General features: G+C 38.3%; 1 long non-coding RNA gene across 1 annotated transcript; it reads left to right on the forward strand.

The window, feature by feature from the left end:
* The first annotated feature begins 383 nt into the window (after positions 1-383).
* Positions 384-21814, forward strand: LOC102005629. The gene is made up of 3 exons (XR_264659.2): positions 384-590; positions 21131-21271; positions 21513-21814. It is a non-coding gene; the product is annotated as an uncharacterized LOC102005629 (long non-coding RNA).
* The last annotated feature ends 1058 nt before the right edge of the window (positions 21815-22872 follow it).

Here is a 22872-nt window from a genome sequence, read left to right on the forward strand (position 1 = left end):
GCATCATGCAGCAGGGAATGCCATTCATATTATTCATACATCTTATCAGTGGTGTCTGAGAAGTTCTGGATGAGATCAGGCAGAAGAGTGGGGCCAAGACATAATATCCATCATTACAGCACCAAGAATTTAAAAAAAAACATTGCACAGTATCAGTGATAATTGGGCCTAATGATGATAACAAGCATTATGTTGCAGAGAGATATGGTGGTATGCAGAAGAGAACTGGCACAGGGGAAGGACCGAGGAGAGTGTGCATCTCTGGTTAGAACACATTGGACATAAGATAATCCACACCCACAGCTAAAAGTAAGGGTATTGGGTTAATGCTGGGGACTTGGATGCAGAAAGTGCTCTTTTCCTGATTGGCCTTCAGAGCAGACTTGAAGCCAACACTGGTCTCTCAGTAACCCTTTGGCCACTACCTAGCTTTTCAACATCAGATGAACTGAGGGGGCTTGCATAGATGATATCTGACCTCCTAACAAGACGTTTCAGTGTCTCTGCACAGCACTACTTCCCGGAAGACCTGTGTCGCCATCCTGTCACCAGACAAGATTTCTCGACTCAGTTTCCTGTCCCATTATATGGTGAGTATGGAAGGTGGTGTGGGATGGTGGGGGACAGAGGACAGGAGTCCCCCATATGGGTTCCTGAAATTATTTTCCCTGAAAGCAATGAGAGCAGCTAAATTTACTCACTGGGACAGGAAGAGGCAGCATCCTGACTGTGGAGCAGCATTCCCCTAGGTGCTCCGGCTAAGCCCCAAGACTTTACAGGGGTAGGGAGGGAGCAGTTCCTCTGAAAAGCACATTTCCTGTTCACAGCCGCTTCCTAACATCAGATGACCCTGGGAGTTACCTTATTTCATCTGCATAATAGTGCTGTGGTTGAGCATTATTACTAGCTCTATTTTGTATGTTAGGAAACTGAGATGCAGAATGCTTAAATAACTGACCTAAGATTACACAGCCAATAAGTGGAAGAACCAGTATTCAAAGCAAGAGCTCTTTGTGTTCAAACTCCATGATCTTTCTACCTCTTGGCTCAGACTTCTTTCAGGGAAATGGTAGAATAATTCAATTACCCAGTGATTCCAAGCTTAGAGGCACAAAGCAAATAATACTTGCACAGCATGTCCAGTTTGGAAGCTTTGGCTGTGAGCAGTTCTGCTTGTGGAAAAAGAGCGTGTAGAGTAATTCCTTCCTTGTCCCTGCCTCAGGAAGCCCTATGCTGGCCCTCCACCCTTGCTCTGCTGGTGGCATCAGGAGGAGGATGGTGCTGATCGCTGCCATCTCATGACACAGGCGGAGTACATGCAGGGAATAGACTGGCTGGGGGTAGCTCCTCTGAGATTCAGCCTGTTACTCACACACATGTGCAGAAGGACAGACAAATCTTTAAGTCCTCACCAATGGACCTGAGACTGGTATCCCACCTGCCAAGCTGGAAAACAGCCCATTTTCTGTGCCAGTAGCAAAAGCTGCAGAGTGGGAAAAATAACCACCCTTCCTAAGCAGAAGAAACTTGAGCCTTTCCTCCGTCACACTAATCACCACGTAAACAGGCTGTTTTGTGCCAACATCTGTGTGGGAGCTACACCCCACACAGCCTCCTTCCTGCCTGTTCCCACCGAACGGCCAGCAACATGATGGCGCCTTCTTACCCCTGGGGGGCCCAAGCCATCCTAGGACCTGTGCCCCACTCCACCAAGTCTTGGCCTAAGGGTAGTGACTGACTCCTTTGGTGGCAGGAGGTACAAGGTGCCTTAGCCACTGCAGAGACGCTACTGGTGGTCTTCCTGGCATTTGCCTAGATTATGGAACCTTACACTCCCACAAATGTCTGCTTCATGTACTGGGAAAACTCATTGCTTGAGAACTGCCCAAGCAAACCTTGGTTTGCTGTAACTTTCTTATTTGCCTGATACTAGCCAGATCATGAAGCATTCCACACACACTGGTGCCAGACTTATAAAATGCGATGTCAATTCTGTCACCGGCTACCTCTGCCCTACTCCCCACCTCCCCATGTAGCCTCTCCTAAAACATAGCCACATTTCTCTTCTAAAACCCTAATAAACCCGGGAAGATTAACAAATGGGGCAAACAATAATCCTTATACTTTTTCATATGCAGGCTATAAAGGGATTGTCCTTACAGTGTCCCTGTGAGATCTGGGTAGTTATCATGCTTCAGGTTTTACACGAAGAAAAACAGAGACCATTCCTTTTCTTTCCTGCTGCCAAAAGAGGAAAAAAAAAAAAAAAAACTCCTGAAATTAAGTGGATTGAAAGTGAACTGAAAGGAGCAGAGGCTGTCTGTCTTTAGGTTGTGATTCGCTTGATTACATTTTTCCTCGGCCCCTTCCCCAAATCTCATAGGCACAAACTCATTACCCCATTAGGATTTGGCTGGGAAGGCGGAAGGGACAATGCGAACATAGAAGAATCTGGCTGGGCTGCCAGAGTTAACAACCTCTCATGTGCAATAAAGCCAGACAGCATTTTTGATGAACCACATTCTCATTGCATTCAGAGAAGCCTGGAAAGTTTCCATGGCTGCTGATTTAAAATGAGAAAACATCCCAGAGGGAAGAGAGGTAGAGACAAATCCTCTAGGCTCACTCTTAATGTTTGCAGGGCTCAGGGACGGAGTACAAATGGAGGCCTCTGTGCCATATGTCGAATTACTTAAAAATTGTGATGCAAGCTCAAAAACTCTTAAACTCTTAAACTCCCACCCTCTGTTCATGACAAACGTATTTTTATTAATACTCTAGAGGACGTGTTCATATTTAAAGTCCTTTGACTCTTTGGAGTTCCATTCTGAAACTCACTGGCCAGGAAAATCTGGCCTTACTCTACCCTCGGGTAGGTGGATAGACCCATGAAAGTGGCTTTAGAAGGTGCTAAAAGCTGTCTGACTGGTTAGAAAAGGAATTCCAGAGACCCAAGACTTTAAAAAACGTAGTTAAGGGTGTGCGTCTGTGTGAAGGGAGGTGGTATCCTTTTGGATCCATGTACTCTTGTTCCCTAAAGAGAGGCATAATTGAAAGGGGGCCAGGTTGAGCCTTATAATATGTAGGCTGTGGTCTTTCTTGTTGCCTTTTTTGATAAAGCATGTACAGTGTAGCCGTTTTAGAAGATAGTAGCTCACATACAAAGTGGACCCTTGCCACAGTGTCTGCAGATGGAGGTGTGCAGGCAAGAGACTCTGATTCATGACTAAACAAGACTACACAATCAACTGTGGAAATTCTTCCTTAGGGAAGATGCCCCATGGCCCCATGTATATAGATTCCGATATAATCGATTCAGAGAGGACACCAGGCGTAAATACTCTTGAAAAGCTCAAGAGATAATTCTATGTGCAGCCAGGATCGAGAGCCTCTGGGTCCAGTGTGATGAGTTTGATTTTCATATACAGTAACATTAACCTTTGTCCCTACCCGTAGCAACTCCAAGCCATGGTGACCCAGGAGATTTTGTCTCCATGTTATTGATATTCCTGTATTGTAGCCAACAATCTAATCTGTGCTGGGAACAATAAGACGTGCCTGCACGGGGTGGAGCACTGGTACTAGTCTCTTCCTCTGACCTCCAATTTAACAGAGGGAATTTATTTATTATTTATTTATAACAGCCTTGACCTTTATTTAACCCACATATTTGACATTTTGACTACGGCTTCATAAAATGTTTGTTCAGATTTACTTACTTACATTTTTACAGTTTCTTAAAAACAACATTCTTATCTCAGACCTGTTCGCTGAAATCATTTTCCCTCTACTTGCAAAACATCCTTTAGACATTCCATCAGGTAAGGTCTATTGGTTTTTGTTTACCTGAAAAATATCTTTAATTCATCATATTTCCTTTTACATTAACCCATATTAGTTGTAGAACTTACCTGGTTTACCGTGACACTTGCATCCACACACACAGTGTACACCGAGCACAGCCGTCTCCCTTCTATCCTCTCACACCCTCCCTCCTCCTCTCCCTGCCCCCTTAGGTGCCCGTCTGTGTTCTATCTTCAGATCATTTGGTTTTCTTGTTTTATAGTTTCCACATTACGAATGCTTGTCTTTCTGTGACTAGTTTACTTCACTCAACATAATGTCCTCCAGTTCCATTTTTTTTCCTGCAAATTACAAGGTTTTCTTCATATCTGTGTCTGTATAATACCCCCCTGTGTACACAGACTGTATTTTCTTCATTCACTCATCTGTTGACAGACACCTCTGCTGATTCCGTGTCTTGACTGTTAGGAATAGTTAGGCCAGTCTCTTAACGAGCTTCCTCACTATGCCCCATGCAGGGTGAAATTCAAAATATTTCACACTGAACTGCTGTTGCAGCAATCAACCCAAACCAACTCCAACTGTACGATACTGGCTCACTTTACAACTGCCTGATAGAGTAATATGGTCCCCCTTCCCAGAAATCTGTTAGGATGGATTTCACTACGTTTATTTATCAGGTGATTTGAAAGAATCTAGGACTTAAATCTAGGTCTTTCCACTGTGAATCCTCAGTTCTGTTAACTGTACGAGGCAGTTTTTCATAGCCCTTTTGGCTGATGGAAACTTGGTTCTGGAGCCTACAGCACTGGCCTATGCCCAGAAACTTGCAGGTCACCCATGCATTACTAGCTTTGGCAAAAATGGCACCTCCAAAACCCATTGTCTCATCAAATTTACGCAAATACAAGGGTGAATCAACCTTCTATTGGAATGGTATTTATTTCTGGGGCCACCAATGGCTCTTCAATTCTGAGGTTTACCCATGAACCTTGAAGTATATTTAGAAAGGTGCTTATCCTTACCACCCACTCACACTCAAGTCCTTGTGGGCACAACTGCGTTCTGTGCAGGTAGAATGTTTTGAAGTCACAAAATCACAAGACATACCAGGCTCTTTCAGGGTCACACTACCCACTTCTGATTCTGGGCAAATGTGGTTATAATCCATCCCAGAGACAGAACTCCTCCACTTAGAACACAATTGCTTTCTCCCTTTTTCTATTCAAAGGCCAGATTAGGGCTGACCTTGACCTGACAGAGTAATTTACCAGTCTTCTCTCCCTAGCCAGCAGACTCAGGTTCTGGAGACGAGAACTGTGTACAATGAGAGGAATTCCCTTTATGATGAGGAATACAAAATCAGGTACAAAAGTGAGAGAAAAATGAGAAAATAAATCACAAAAAAAATTGGTAGGGCCCTGGAGATTTTGAGTCTGATTCTTCTGAGACCCTTTTAGAGAATTTCCAGACATGCCTGCATCTAGTTCCTGCCAGGCCTTGGAAACTACACCAAGCCAGCAGATCTCAACATGCTCCAGGCCCCAGAAGACTGTCGCTGCTCCTCAGCAAATATGCATGGCATTGTTGACTTACCAGCTCACGTGCCTCCTCCCCGGAAGGACCCAATGGAGCGCCTTGCCCTCTACACTCCTGAAAGGCAGCGCAAGAGGCCGTGCCCATGCCATGCTACTCCTCGGTGTTGTTTCTCACCTTTGCTGCCTCGAGTGCACTTGTGACCTGAGGAAACTGTACTTGAACTTTTTATCTTTTTGTAACACTTTTCTGAATCCTTCTAGACAAATAACTCTCTCTTCTGGGATAGATTTTGTCCCTGAGGGTCACTTGGCAATGTCTGTAGAAATTTTGATGCACACAGCTTGTGTGATGGTGAGGTTTCTAACTGGTGTTTAGTTGGACAGAGTAAAGGGATGCTATTAAACGTCCTACAACGCACAAGACTGCGTCTCAGAGCAAGGAGCTTTGTAGCTCCAAATATCAATAGCGTGAAGATGGAGGAACTCTGCTCTTGCCTGATCTGGGTACCTTCTTCCTGGCTTGCAGAGCCATGCACAGACTGGATTTACACTTAGCAGGCTAAATATCATCTGCAGCATGACTGCTTCACTGCTTGGATGGAGAGACCTGCAGGACACTTTTACAGTTTAGTCACACTAGTGTCCGCAGCATGAAACAGTGCCCAGCATACATTGCATGCTATATAAAGGTCATGGAAAGCAGAGAACCCTTCTTCTTGTGTGTGAAACACACACTTAAGAAGTTTACAAAGGATTGTTTTAAAATACTTCCCATGTATACGTATTGTCTCTTAAGCAGGACTGTGAGCTTCTTAGGAAAAAGATCTTGTCTTTCCTACTCTTGTTCTTTATTTTTCCACACTACTTTCACAATGCTAAGCATATAATAGATGCTCAGTAATTGTCTGTGGATAGATCATCTACTGATTTCTTCCAAATCTCTATAAAGTTTAAAGTAATAGATAAATGAAGGTAGGATGGACTTAATAGGGCAAAACTTCTGATAGAAGTATGCTCAAAACAGGTTTTTGAAAGAAAGCAAGCTATTTGATTGGAAAACTGGGCATCCATGTGTATGGATAATAGAAAATTAGAAAGAGTTGTAAAATGATGCTTTAAATTTATTAAGAGAAATCTAAGTTTATGATGAATACTACTAGTGAAATTTAATCTGCTAAGTACAAGACTATGTTGGGTGAACAAACTATTATCTGGTGAATGTCAAAGCCAGTGTTATGGTGTAAAAGTGATTAAAGTGGTGTCTGATTGTCAGTTGGTCACTCTCCCAAACATGTCTGTGTATAGAGCAGAAAACCCGGTGAGATGTGATTGCTGCGAATAGAATCACAGAAAGATCTGACAACCTGAAAACTGTCCAGATGAAGGTGCTCCAGGGAACAGCAGCTCCAGTCACCTGCGCAGGCCTTGTGTGTGTGTATGATGATCAATTACGGGGTCATCCACAAAGGAGAGGCCTCAGATTTTCACGTCCATGTTGACGTTCATTTCCTTTTGTGCAGTGACTAGGTAGATGCTAAAATGCTGTAAAGTGGGAATAAACCCCCTACACGCAGTATTTTCTGCAAAGAAACAGCAGGTGAAAATCATAAGAATAAAAAAAAGAAAAGAAAAAGGAAATCATATGAACATGGAGGCTGCAGAGAACTTTGAGAGTTTTAAAGTTCTCAAAGCACTTGAACGTCTGGTTCAAGCCTGATGGACTGTGTAGTAACAAGCAGGGAAGAGACTAGTGTGGCTTTTTACAGATTCCTAATGCCACTCCCATGGAAGCCCAGATCCCATGGTCTGCCTCTGGTCTTTCGGAGGCTTGTGGGATTCACAGGAGTCAGGGGTGTTGGAGGGTAATAGGGAAGGGGAGAAATCCCTGGGGCTCACAGCTTCCATTATTTAGACAGACGCTAACTCACCGCCTTACCACATTTTTATCGATTGTCTGTGGGCCTGAGTCAATTTGACTTCGCACTTTACTCCCCAGGCTATGTTTGAAGTCATTATGGGATGCTACCTCTGTCCTCTGACAGTGAAAGTCCCTCTCGTCTTTTGTCTTTGAGTGCGTAAAGCGCAGTGCGAATCACATGGTAGAAACAAAGCAAATGTGTCTTGATCAACAGATTTTTATTTTTTAAATCACTGATTTTGATAAAATTGGGTCTTCGGTGTGTCTCCCCCACTGGCCCATTCCCTTGTCCAGGACCTCACTTTGCTGAGGTGAAAGATAAAACTTTGACTTCCTTTTATTTTGCAGGTGGTATTTTCAGTTTGGTCTATGTGAGTGCAGTCTATAGAGTATAATGTGCTTTATGAGCTTTCTGTTGTGTTAAGAAATCTCTAGTTGGTAGGATTTTCGGAACCTTTTCAGGCCATTCACGTAAGTGTATTTGCCGAGAGTTGCCGAGATTTACTTTTACAAGGAAAAACAGTATAGAATCAGTTTGACTGCTTCTACAAAGAGCAGGTGCAGGACGCGGTTTGATGAGGTGGGTGAAGACAAAAAGCTACACAATCCCGTTTTTCATGACTTGTAGGTCGGAAGACCAATATGACCATTTTTATGAAATAGAATTTTCTGTCACTTTTGGATCAAAGCAAAAGTTTTGAAGAAATCTAAAAACTAGTTTTAAGGAAATGTGAGAATTGGTCATTAAAATTAACCTCTAATTAAACAGAAGCTGTTGACATCACGCTTTAAGAAGCATGCATGTTTGTCCTCTGACTCATGAAGCAATTAAAATCCGTTCTGGTGAACAAGGTCAGTTGGAACCAGGGACTACAGTTGCACAGTCTGGGGAAGACTCAGTAAAAAGACAGAAATTAAGAAAATTCTAATTCTTTAAAAATCAACCTTTTCTTTTTGAGTCTGAGGGGATGAGAGGGTGCAAGTTGAAAACGTCTTTGTTTTCTCACTCACAATTTTATTTCTGTTCTCACACCCCACCATCCTTTACATGAATATTAAGAACTACGGCTTTAGCAACAGGCTTCTGGCTGTGGGGGAGGCAGGGGTAAAGGGAAAAGTGCTGTGTATGGCTTTTCATATGTTAATAAGTTGATTCCATGACAACCATTGAAAAAAGAAGGGCTGGAGACAAAAGCTGCAGCCAGAGAGAGGATCAGGGCTCTTTCAGGGACGAGGTAAGAATAACAGCCAAGACTCCCCCCTCTGCAAGGTATCTGATGGCCGCTCCTCAAAGGGCTTTGTTTTAATAGTGCAGAGTCAGTATATAATTAATTCGGAGTTTTATGAGTCCAAATTTCCCCCTCAATGATGTTTCCCTTTTAAAGGGTAGTGAATAAGAATCTGAAACCAAAAGGATGTACCAAATCACAGCTCCCATTAGGGACATGGACTGGAGGCTATCCAGGGGACATAGGAGACTATCAGTTCCAAGAATCGTACACTTCAGTTTTGAGTAAAAAGGTCAAGGGCTTTTATCTTGTAGTGTAAGAAGGCGATTAGGGCTGGATGACTAGAGAAATGGCAGTGCGAGCGGCTCTCCTCTCAGGCAGCCTGTGGACACAGAGCAGTGTGCTATTCCCAGTGTTGAAGCTGTACAGGACACAGACAGGAGGGGGCCTGGGGGCCCTGTGGCATTCCTTGGCTTCTTTAACCATTGAAGAGAAATCCCAGCTGGCTACTTCTCCTTCCAGAAACACACGGCGATATCCTTATGCTAGGTTCCCTAATGTCTAGTACAGCTAAGTTCTTACTTGAACTTCTGCGGTCATACATATGAATTAGCTGTTGTATCATGCAATACAATGCGTTCCTTCTCGCTGGTGCTAAACACTGGAAAGCATTGCATTCAGTAATAGTGCTGACTTTACTAATTTTCTGTCCAGCCTTGTTTTTCTCTCATGTGTACTACTCAGTCTTTGATTAAATTATATTAAATTCCTCTCTTCTTTTGTTCCTGTTTAAGTAGCTGCCAGAAACTTGCCATGAGTAACTGTGATACAGTGTTTTCTCTGTTTGGATGGACACAAGTGCTTTTATCACAATGGAATGCTTATGGAATTACATATTTCAAAGGACACCAATGTGAAAATACAACTTCATTCATTCAGGTCACAATGATGAATAGCAAGACCACAGTGATGACTACAAGATTTGGGGTTTGCTTTTAAAGTATTAGCTTTGGTCTTCACTTCAGTGATTTATAAAATGTATTTCATGCTTCTTTTCTCATAACTTTATGAACTTATATGAATCTAACTTTCACGCTATTCCTGAGTAGAGTAGAACTGTTTGATAAAAGGATGTGATATTGTAGAAATGTTGAACCAGAATTTGACAACCACCGATATTGTTAAAAAGACTGTATGAGAAATTTGCTGATTTTCTTAAAGTTATATTATTTTCAAATGCATATTTTAATTAATATTTGAAGGATGGAATTTATTTTTATCTAATATTTTGGTGAAAACCACCGAATCATTCATTTAATAAATTTAATAAGTACTTATTGTGAAAAAGATCTAGGCTAAGTCTTTGATAGGTACAAAGATGATGATATTGCTGATTTTCTTAAATAATTCAATTTAGCATAGTAAACACAATTATGTTAGTAATTATGGCTTGTATTATTTTTGTATCTCATCTTTTCCCTGAAATTTGGGTTGAGTGTGGTTTAAGTACATACACATCTTTTACTAAAGATAAAAATAAAGAAAATAGGGGTGATTAAGTGAAATAAAATCAAAACAGGAAAAGAAAATATTGTAAAAGTATGGATAAGGTGAGCTCTTGATGAAGAGCATAAGATCATGTATTGTTGTTTTGTTTTGTTTTGTTTTTTTAGACAGGGTCTCGCTCTGTAGTCCAGGCTGGTCTTGAACTTGCCATTTAGCCAAGAGGGACCTTGAACTCATGGTGAGTCTCCTGCCTCAGCCTCTCAAATGCTGAGATTACAGCTGGGCACCACCACACACAGCATGTATTGTTGCCAGAGGTGAACAACAAATTTCACCGTGCTGTACTCCAAGAAGTGTTATTTGCAAAATTCTTGGTACAGTATGCTTTTTGGTGAACTAAACTGAAGCTTGCTATCAACAAAGCTTTTACTTGTATTGAGATGTAAAAGAAATTTTTTCTCACAGATCTGTGATAAAAGTACTTTGTGAGATATAGCAGTGTATCTTTAATAAGTTTCCTACGGTATCAAGTCTTCTATAATACTGTGCATACTTCTATAATATTGTTACATACTCCTGTATAAAACAGGATAACTAGAGTATAACTGCTCACACTGACCACAGATTTCCTCTCAGAAAAGGAAAGCAGCTAGAGTTGGTTCTCCCATGAATAACTATGCTCTACACTCCCCTTCTAACACACACACACACACACACACACACACACACACACACACACACACACAGAGGCCTAAACCCAAAATTAGAAGCATTATGACCACACTGAAGTGGCCTGGGAAAGGACACTTGATGGAAGAATAAAAGGGCAACTATGCAATATTCACAGAGTGGCTGGTGATCCACAATGCCATTTGATTTAGGAAAAAAACCCTGTGTTTAGAAAGGATGATGAAAATGGAGTGGGAAGGAGGAACAATTGAGTTGTTCTTTTGGGGTGTTTTATAGTAAGGTGTACACTGAGGCAGGCAACTGCTTAGAAGTGTGAGCAGGATCTGAGTGCATAGAAAGCAAGTTAGGTTGTGGAAGCCAAGAGAAAGGAGAGAGAACAAGCAGGCAGAAAAGGAAAAGGCACACAGAGAAAGGACGAGGTGATGCTTCTGTAGGGACGGCAACGACACCAGCAGTAAGCTCCCATTGCCACAACAGGGTTTGACCGAGCTGACCACTGAAGCTGGGGTGGTTTTTGCGTGATGTGGTGGGTCTCCCTGGAGACTGATTGCTTTGCCATTCTACTCTTTCTGCCAGACATAATCTTCTGCTAACTTGTTGAGCTAACCCAACAGAAGTACTGATCCTTGTCATTGTTAGAGCAAATTACATGGCTGATGCACAGGCCAAAGTGCAACTCAGTAAAGAAATCCTACAAGTATGCAAACAGTATGTTACTTACATGTAGCCTCTGAAGGCCTGGCTTTATTCAAAATACAGTTTATAATGTATATTGTGCTAGAAGAATTTTATGACTTTCACAACATTACCCATACAGGCTATAAGCCAGAGATCTGGCTTTCAATATTAGAAAGAATGTGGAGTGGGGATATCTCCTGTAGTTGATTAAGAATCAATCTGAGTACTTTGTCAGCCAACAAACTAAAAGGGAAGGAACATGTATTTTTGCGGAAATGTTAAAAAGGTAGATTCTTTTCCTCTGTGTATAGGTGAACTTATTAACAATTTGTGGGATAAGGCAATATTTCTTAATAAAACACTTTCCTGGTTATAATTTCCTCAAAGACATAGATAAGTGGGAGACCAGACAGTTGAAGCTCTGAGTCACAAGGCCGATTTACAATGATGTTTATATATAATATTGTCAAGCACAGTTGGTAATGATTGTCTCCCATGATAGTTCTTTGTTTCCTCACAGGACATCTTGTCCAGCATGGCAGTGTTAGAAAGAACCAACAGAGTTTTAGAGTTAAACTGCTCCAAACAGTGGTTTTAGTTTTAGTCATGATGCTTGTTTCTAGATCTTTTATTTATTGAAGTGGGTCTTAGTCATGAGAAGTAGAACTGTGATTAGAATAGGAAAAGAATGGAGAAATTGCAAAATATGTATATGCAGGTCTTATCCTTGGGGAAATCAAACTGTAGGACCAGGATGAGACCAGGGCCAGTGTGATTACATAAACTTCCCACAAGTCATTCTTATTTTCTTCTCTGATTAAGGGTTTAAGATGAACTCCTGGTGAGAGACCGACTCCTAGATGTAAATGTCAGAACCACTTTGGGGTCCCATCTCCATATTAGCTGTAATTCACCCTTGCTTAGACAGCTATACATTTCAAAGAGTAGTGTCTTTTAAAAAATATCCTCTGTAGTATGTGTTTTAAGACCTCCACTGGATACCTGAAACCTCAGATCATAGCCAACTCCCTATATACCATGTTTTTTTCCTATCTGTTATGTACGTATCTGTAATAAAGTTTAATTTATAAATTAGTTGGTGATAGATTACTAATAATAACTAATAATAACATAGAACAACTATATCAATATACTAATAAGAGTTTTGTGAATGTGATTCTGTCACAAAATAGCTTGTCTTAGTCTCATCTTTCTTATTCTTGGAATGATGTGCAAGAGTATAATGCCTACATGGTGAGATGAAGCTAGGTAAATGATGTAGGTAATATGATGTAACATTAACCTACTTTTGAAATTTTTACTTGAGCGCAAGCAGTGCTGTACTGTGCCAGTCAGTCTGATAACTGAGATGGCTACTGAGTGACTAATAGGAAGGTGGCATATGCAGTGTGGAGATACGAGACAAAAGGATGATAAATGTCCTGGGCAGGATGGAGTGGGTCAGCACAAGATTGTAAAATGCTACTCAGAATGGCACATAATTTGAAATTTATAAAGTGATTAGTTCTAAAAATTTTCATTTATTATATAACATTATATCAGTAATTGACTGCAGGTAATTGAAATTGTGACAAACAAAACTGAATGATCACAGTACACTTCAAAGAGGGACCACTATACACTTCAAAGTAAGGAATAGGCCTTCATTACTTTTCTAATTGAAAGAACTCATTAGAAAACCAGGCTCATTATATTACATGATGTTATTTGTTTGGGGTCTAATAAAATATAAATACAAATAACAATTTTCTGTTGGATGAAATTGATTTTGTAAATGTAAGCATTCTGAAATTTAAAGTTGTTATCCTTAGTGTGGTACTGCTGAGCCAAATAAACTTCTGAACAATTAAGATTTGCAACTGATGTGCAAGATATTGAGAAGAACTTAGCAACAGAATTTCCAAATGTTTTTAATATTACTAATTTATGGAAAATTTCCCAGATTTAGAAGGTGCTACACTAAAAGTGGTAAAACCACCAAAGGTATCAACTTTCAGTTCCTTGACGAAAATTTTTCTATCCTGCCTATCTTTATAATTTAATAGTTACAGTACTGGGATTGATATTGGAAAGATGTTCTGTTCCTTCAAGTACTAAAAGTGCGCTATTGGACAAATTGATCACTTTGAAAATCCTTTAACATTGTTCTATTCATTCATAATATTGTGTTGTCTGCCACATGGACAGCTTTTAAAAAGAGGTTGAAATAAAATAAATTATACTAATACACTCCAATAGCCCCTACAAAAAAGCATTAGTAATTATTTTTCTTTGCCAAGCTTTGGAAAGAGCATTGTAAGTATGAGGATTCATTTAACTCATTGTTTAACTGGAGACTCTGTAGATTTTGTTTTGGTTATTGTAGAATAACCTTGCCTTTGAAATGACTTCTTCAAACTAACAAGGTTCATGTTTTAAATAAAATGTAAAGCTGTACATTTAATATTCCAATTACAGTTCTTCCTTTTACTTTGGATGGTCCCTATGAACAGACAGTGAACAGGGAAAGTTAGGCATTTGCTTAAGCAGTTCTAGCAAAGCAGAGACTGTAACTGTATGGATTATTATCACTGAAAGTGTTCCACAGCTGAAATTACCTAGGTAATTACCTCAATTCTGGTTTTACATTGTGTACAAATAGCATAACTAGCACTGAAATAATGTTGGGGAAAGTATTCTAATTTTTAATTTTAAAAATTAAAGAACCAAAACATATTAAAAAATACAAAGACATAAACAAAACAACATGAAAACAATAAAAACAATACAAAATTTCAGACAAGGTGATAAGAAATTAACAATGGTTGTTGTATTATATATTGTTATCTTCAAATTGATTACTCAGATAAACAAATATAGGCATGTAAGACTGATCGAACAATTAAACATTAACTGTCCCTTTCAATAAAGCATTACAAATTAGTAGTACAATTATCTTAGCTATCTTATATATACATATATACATATTTGTCTCTTCTTTCTTTTCTCTTTTCCCATGTCCCAGTAATTCTTTCCTTTTCAGCAGTATTTTCCCTCTCACAATATCTATTGTAATTTTTAGATTTTATTTACTCTTTCAGGTTCTTGCTCTAGGGAGACAATATGATGTTTACACATGAGTCTTATTTATTTCACTTATAAGGATGGTCTCTAGTTGCATCCATATACCTATAAAAGTCTCATTTATCTTTATAGCTGAGCAACATTCTATCATACAAAAATACTATATCTTTTTTATCCATTCCTTGGTTGATGGGCATTTGGCTTGTTTCCATGATTTAGCTATTACAAATTGCACTGCTGTAAACATGGGTGCACATATATTGTTGTAGTATGATGTTTTTAGTTCTTTTGGAAAATACCCAAAAGGGAAATAGAGGACAAATGGGACCTCTAATCCTAGTTTACTAAGGAATCTCCAAATTGATTTTCACAGTATTTGCTCTGGTGTACACTCCCACCACCAATGGAGAAATGTTCCTTTTTCCCCACAGCCCCTCCAACATTTGCTAATGGTTGATTTCTTGATGATAGCCATTCTTTCTGGGATGAGATGGAATCTCAGTGTTTTAATTTGCATTTCTCAAATGAATAATGATGTTGAACTTTTTTTCACGTATTTATTTTCCATTTGTATTTCTTTATCTGAGAAGTGTGTATTTATCTCAGATGCCCAGTTTTTGTATTGGGTCTCTGAACTTGAGGGGCCTGATTTTTTAAAAATCTTTATGTGTTCTAGAGAGGAGTCTTTTGTCTGAGGGACAGTTAGCTAAAATTTTTTCTCAATTTGTGGGTTTTCTTTTTACTATGCTGGTAATTTCTTTAGATGTGCAAAAACTTTGCAATAAGATGAGATCTCAGTTGTTGATTCTTTGAAGTATTTTCCGTGCAGTTTGGGTTTTGTTCATGAACTCTCTGCCTATCTCTATGTCTTCAAGATTTTTTATCTACTTTCTCTTCCAGTACCTTTAGTGTTTCTGTTTTAATATTTAGATCTTTAATCCATTTTGACTTTAGTTTTCTGCATGGTGATAGACATGGGTCTGGTTTCAGTGTTCAGCATGTAATGAGCCAGCACCATTTATTAAAGAAGCCATCTTTTTTCCAGTGAACTTGTTTGGCCCCTTTGTCAAACATAGGTGGCTGAGTGTATTTGGGGTTGTCACTGCATTTTCCAGTCTGTTCCAGTGATTCTCAGGTCTGCTTTTTGCCAATACCATGGTGATTTTATCATAGTAGTTTTGTAATATAATTTTAAGTCAGGGATTGTGATGCCTCCTGCCTTTCATTTGTTGCCCAGGATTGCTTTTGCTATTGTAGATCTCTTCTGGTTAAAGATGAACTTTAGGAATGTTTTCTCTAGATCTGTGAGGTATACTAATGGTATTTTAATTGGGATTGCTTTGAATCTCTACAAAATTTTGGGAGTATGGCCATTTTCACAATGTTGGTTCTTCCTATCCATGAGCAAGGAGTATCTTTCCATTTTCTGAAATCCTCTTTGATCTCTTTTTTCAGAGTACTGTAGTTTTCACTTTCACTTCTTTTTTTAGATTGATTCCTAAATATTTCATTTTGGGGGGGTATTATTGTGAAAGGTATAGTCTCCTTAATTTCTCTCTCAGTGTGTTTGTTGTTTGTGTATAGGAATGTTATTGATTTTTGGATGCTGACTTTGTATGTAGCTATGTTACTGAATTTGTTTATTAATTCTAGGAGTCTTTTGGTGGAGTTTTGGGGGTCTTCCACGCAGAGTATCATGTCATCTGTGAATGAGACATGAGAATTTCACTTCTTCCTTTCCTATCCTTATTCCTTTTATGTCTCTCTCTTATCTAATTGCTCTGGCTAATGCTTCCAGAACTCTGTTGAAGCGGAGTGGAGACAATGGACATCCTTGTCCTGTTCCTGGTTTTAAAGTGAAAGCTTTCAGTTTTTGTCCATTTAGTATGATGTTGGCTGTTGGTTTGTCATAGATGGTTTTTATCAGATTGAGGTGAAGACAATCTATTCCAATTTTCTGTAGGGTTTTTTTTTTTTAATCATGAATGATTGTTGGAGTTTGTCAAAAGTTTTTTCTGTGTCTATTGAGTTATCATGTGATTTCTGCCTTTGGCTCTATTGATATTGTGTATTACATTCATTGATTTGTGTATATTGAAACATCCTTGTATCCCTCAGATGAATCCTACTTGGTCATGGTATATAATTTTCTTGATGATATGCAGAATTTGGTTTGCTAGTATTTTATTTAGTATCTTTGCATCTATGTTCATCTTTGTCATGTTATTTACCTGCTGTTAATTTGCTACCTTTTCTCTCTGTTTAATTGCATGCTCTTCTTGGTGGTTCCTTTCTATTCTTGTTCTTGAAATTGTGGTCATTTTTATCTCTTTCTTGGATACCTTTTAATACTCTTTGTAGGGTTGGTTTTGTGCTCATGAAGTTCTTCAGTTGTTCTTTGTTGTGAAAGTATTTTATTTCTCTATTAATTTTGAAGGATAGTTTTGCAGGATATATCAATCTGGGTTGGAAGTTGTTTTGTTTTATGACCTGGAATACTTCACTCCAAGCTCTTCTTGACTTGATAGTTTGTACTGAGAAATCTGCCATGATTCTGATGGGCTTTCCTTTATAGGTAATCTGTTTCTTTTCTCTAACAGCTTTTAATATTCTGTTCTTTTGCTGGATATCTGGGATCTTGAGTATTATATGTCTGAGTGTAATTTTATTTTGGTTATGGCTACTTGGAGTTCTATATACCTCACTTACTTAGATTCTTTTTCCATGCTTGTGAAATTTTCTGCTACTATGCCTGCAAATATTCCTTTTAAGTTATTTGTGTTGCTTACTGTTGCCTTGTTGACACCTATTAGTCTTTTGTTGTTTTTCTTAGCATGCTCTTGTAGCTGTTGAGTTGATATTTCCTGGTTCCTTGTTACTTTTAGAGATCGTTCCTTTCATGATTGTTAGTTGCAGTGCTGTCTTCAAAGTCTGAAAATCTATCTTTAGCTATATTCAGGTGGTTTTGCCAGCTTTAGATGATAGTTTTGATTTCCTGGATATCGCTTTGTCTTGGTTACTTTTCTCTTGTTGCTGGGACAAAGTACTTGATGCCCAAAATTAAGGAAGGAAAGGTTTATTTTGCTTACAGTTTGTGGAGTTTTCAGTCCATACTTGGCAGGTTACAAGGCAGAGTGGCACATGGCAGAGGGCTACAGCTCATGGCGGCAGAATACAGCAAAAGCAACAAGCACAAAAGGGAGGAATGGCGGCAAGCAGCCTCTTCCTCTCCCTTATATATGCAAACTATCCACCCCCAGGTGGTTGTAGCTCTCACACCCATAATCAATCAAACTCTAAAAGCCTACCCCATGGCTGCATGAGGCTTTGGGGGGACACCCAGACACAAACCATAACATGCTTGGAATCTGTTTCATGCATTCTAGTTCTTTCCTATATTGTTCCTTCAATGTTTCCATCATTTTTCTGTGGTCTTCTATTTTTTACATATATCTTCTTTAGATGTGCAGAGAAATTCTTTCATTATTGTTGTAACTTCATTTTTTATCTGAGAGAATATTTCTGATCTGATTTCTTCTGTGACCTGATGGAGTTATTTCTTTACTTCATTTGCTATCATTTTAGAGTTTTAGGGAAAATATTCTAACCATATTCTTAAAAATATATTTTTATTAGTACATATTAATGTTGCAAAAGATTGGGTTTCAGTGTAGCATTTTCATAGACGCATACAACATATTTTGATCATATCCACCCCCTTTGTTGCCCTTCTCTCACCATTAGAATAATGGGCCTAATATTATCCCCCTTTTTTGTCTAATAGTAGTCTCCCTTATACTTTCATGTCATCTTTTATTTTGAAGTCCATACATTAAAGAAACATGTGATTTTTACCTTTCAGAGTCTGGCTTATTTTACTAAACATGATGATCTCCTTCCAGTTCTATCCATTTGTCTGAAAATGACATAATTTTGTTCTCCTTTATGTATGATAATACTTCACTGCATATATATACCACTTTTTCTTTATCCATTCATTTGTCACTGGCACCTAGACTGGTTCCGGGTCTTGACTACTGTGAGGTGTACCTCAGTAAACATAGTATGTATCCCTACAGTATGAGGACTTTCTTTCAGGTGTATACCAATGAGTGGTATAGCTAGATCAGATGGTAGTTCTATTTTTAGTTTTATGAGGAACTTCCATACTTATTTCCATAAAGGCTGGTCTAATTTACATTTCCACCAGTAGTATAGAAGGATTCCGTTTCCCTACATCCTTGTCAGCACTCATTGTTTGTTGTATTCTTGATGACAGCCATTCTGACTGGGGTGAGATGGACTCTTAATGCAGTTTTGATTTGCATTTCCCCCATTACTAAAGATGTTGAACATTTTCTCATGTATTTATTGGCCATTTATACTTCCTTTAAGAAGTATCTGTTACTTTCACTTGCTCATTCACTGATTAAGTATTTGTTTTTGTGATGTTAAGTTTTTTAAGTTCTTTATATATTATAGACATTAATCTTCTGCCAGAGGAAGAACTGGCAAAGATTTTCACCAATTCTATAAGTTTTCTCTTCACTTTGTTGATTGCTTCTTTTGCTATGCAGAAGTCTTTTAATTGGATTTAGTCCCATTTGTTGATTCATGTCTAGCTGAAGTTTCACTTGAAATTATTTTTTATGAGCTTCCTTGGTTTAACAACCTCATGGGGTTATTTTACTGTCTTTTCTGCCATTGTTGTATCTTTGGAGAATGAGGTGATATAATTATCATAATCTAAATTAAAAGTAGCATACTACTTTATGTGGAATTTCCAAACAAAAAATGACTAATACTCTAAACTATTTCCTGAGGGACCAAGTTATTTACATTTCTCTGAGATGCTAAGGATATAATACATGATGAGAAATCTTATTTTGAGATCTTGTGTTCCATTGTGTAATCTTCTTTTGGCATTCTACACTAAAAGAAAGCCAGCTATCATATATATATATAATATTATATATATAATTATAATTTATTAAAATATAATATTAAAAATTATATATATATATAAAATTTTGTTACCAGCACTATCTTAAAATTCTAGGTGAAAATGGAGAACATATGAAGTGTTTGGATATTTTTTTTGTGTGTGTCTTTTTATGCAGTTGAGTCTGGCCCTGAGCTCACTTTGTAGCTCAGGCTGGTCCTGAACTCACAATGATCCTTCTACCTCAGCCTCCCTCCATAGTGTTGGGATTATAAGCATGCACCATCATGCCTGGATTTTATTTACATTTTTAAACATTCCAGAATATAGAAATACTGTAGCTGCAGCACCAAAATGTTGTTAAACTTCAATATTTGTTTTGTAGGAAAGATCTGAGAAAAATGAAGACATCTTAGGAAACTGGGCTTGGTGAAAGATTCTAATTAGGTGTGTTCAGTAGTTTTTGTAATATGTGTGTGAATAAAATAAAAAAGCCATTGTACACACAGAGAAAATGTTCAATTTAATTGTAAAAGTCTTACACTTTGGTTCATAAAACTTCAGGTTCTCAACAAGCGACTCCCAGGACTTAGGAAAAGAGCACTGTGCTTTGTGTCTAGGTGTCTGCTAAGAGCATCCTGTGCTCCAGGCAGGGCATTAGGGAGAGGACTGGACCATGGGGTGCTGTGCTTTTGGGAAGTTAGCCTGGTGAGGGAAGTGGGTCTCCAGGGCCTGAGCTGGAAGTCTACATCTTCCTCCCTAGCTCTTCCCTTTTCTTCTGCTTCCTGGTGTTCTTGATGTGAGCAGCATTTCTGCCTTGTTATTTCTTCTTTGGAGCTGCCTGACCATGGACCAAAATGTTAACCAAAATAAATCTCTCCTTTAAGTTGTGGGTGTTGGATATTTTGTACCAGTGACAAGAAAATGACTAAGACAACTCTTCTCCTATTCTTCAAAATTGTCACCTGTGACATTGTGACTATGAGAGAGAGCTCTGGAGTCAGATTGGAGCCAGACTGCTAGGGTTTAAGCCTCAGCTCTTCATCATATTAATTGTCTGACCTTCCAAATTTACCCAAAAACTATGCATTTAAGTTTATTCATCTGCAAAATAAAACAGTAGTGGCACAAACCCCACAGATTAGTTGTGAGTTTCATATATCATTGTAAGTTTTATGTAAAGCATTTAGAATGGTGCCATACCTACAGTAAGTGCAACTGCTAATTTAGACAGAATGACACCTTTTAATAAAAGTTGCATTAAAAATATGTTTGAAAAATTATCATTTCATTTTGATCATTTGTCACAGAAACCACATAAAAGAGGAGAGAAGGAAAGAGATGCTAGGTAAGCCATAGTATAATTGTCAGCATGAGAGAACTGGTACTTATATTCCTCTCTATATTGCTGTACTCCAAATTCATGTCATGATAAGAAAAGGTTCTCTGTCGATCATTTTAAAAAATATTTATTGGAGTTAAGGGCCATGAATCTAAAATATGAGCATCAGTCAGGAAAATTCAAACAGAGAAAAAAACCACTGCAGCCAAGAAAATCAAATTTGTAAGAATGTGGGTATAATAATGATTTTAGAAACACACACATTTTTACAACTGTATGAGAAAGAAAAGCTACAGGGAAAGTTAAAAATACAGATAAATAAAAAGAAAAAGAAAAAAAGTGGAGAAGAATGAAATGAAGAAAAGGAGAAAGAATAACTACTGATTTATTATTTTCTAGGAGAGGACTGCAGGGGGAGAAAATCAGAATGAAGAAAAACAGCAAGAAAACCCTGCATTTTCTGAACACAAACATGAAAATGAAAAGATCCTGAAAAAAAGGTTCTGGAATGGGGGCTCAGAGGACTGCATTCTGTCCCAGGTATCTTAAATTGATATTGGTAACTGTACTGACTAGGGCACACTAACTAAGCACACTAACTAAGCACACTAACGAATGGAAATGTAAAGATTTGACCACAGTTAAATTTATTTTTCACTCAGGTTAGACTAGGTGTTCCTGGGTTCTAGGTTGGAAGATAGAGTGATGACACTATTCATATGTTCTCTCAGGGACCCAGGGTAAAGGCTATGCTAGCATCTTTGATTTGTGTCTCATATAGATGCTTCTGCTGTCCACATTGCAGCCAATGGAAGAGGAAAAGAGCATATGAGGTTGTGTTCCAAACCTGGAAATAGAACACATGAATCATTTCTGCACAGTTGTCATTGGCTGGAACACAGTCATGTGACTCCAGCTAAAAGCAGAGGAGCTTGGGAAGTATGATACAGCTGTATGCTCAAGAAGAGATTATCCTTTGATAGATGGTTAGCAGTTTCTGCTACCATTGGTGACATGTAAAATCAACATATTTCACATGTAACACTCCCACATTGCAATATTTAACTAGAATAAAAAGATTTTGCTGCATTCTACAAGTCAATAATTTGCTAGGGTCAGGTATTCACTCCCTTATTGGAAGGAACATGCTGTCTTTGGTGTGATATCACCTCCACCATTTCTATTTTTGTACTAACCTAGGTACCACTTTACATAAACATGACTAACTCATGCTTGAAGTTAGGTGAGTGGTCTAAAAACTCTATCCTAAAGCTTAGAATTTGCTTTTATTTGTTAAACTTTGATCAAAATATTTTCTGTAAACAAGTGACTAGGTTGAAGTTAAGGGTCATCACTCTTTTATAAGTCCAGTGTATAATGTTATAGTATTCAATATTTTAAGAAAGTGGAGAATTATAGATGCTTGTTATTCTGAGGGATGAATCCTTCCTAAGTTAATGATCTGGAACCCATATTCAGCTGTCTTACTTACACTCTAACTCTTCTTAGTGACTTGCCTCTACATAATTGTTCCAAAGTGCTAACATTAGTTTTCATAGAAACAAAAACTCGGTTTTGTTTTGTGCTTATATTTCTTTGGGTGAAATGATATTTTTTAAAACTCAAGTAATTACAATAATAAATACATTTGACATGGATATGTTTGTAGATATGCACAACTGATTCTTAGTAAGTTTCAGGTGAAATTGCTGTAATAAAGCCCAATACAGAGGCTATCAATATGGTAGAAGTTTCATTCCACATAAGTGTCCAAAGTTAGATAAGTAAAATGAGTGAACAACAACCCCTGGAGTGTTTCATTTTCCTGTAAAGTTAAAGGCAAGTTATGTCCTGCTCACATTCCAATCCAAGAAAAGAGAGACAAGGGAAAGACAGAGTTTAACAGAAGCAGTATTGCATTTAAGGTGATGATCTTGAAGTCAAGATCAATACATTCTCTCATCAATACATTCACATGCTGTTTCCCCACATAGAGTTAGATACAGAGCTGCAAGTTGGCTGGAAAAATATAGCCCATAGTCAGCTAATTATTCAGATAAAGGTGGAAATTGTCCAATATAAAGGCAGAGGAAAATTAAATCTAGGCACCTGCAGTCTCTGATTCATAAAGAAATTAATTG

The sequence above is a fragment of the Chinchilla lanigera genome, unplaced genomic scaffold (assembly GCF_000276665.1).
Source record: "Chinchilla lanigera isolate Chin_1 unplaced genomic scaffold, ChiLan1.0 scaffold00125, whole genome shotgun sequence".
Lineage (NCBI taxonomy): Eukaryota > Metazoa > Chordata > Mammalia > Rodentia > Chinchillidae > Chinchilla > Chinchilla lanigera.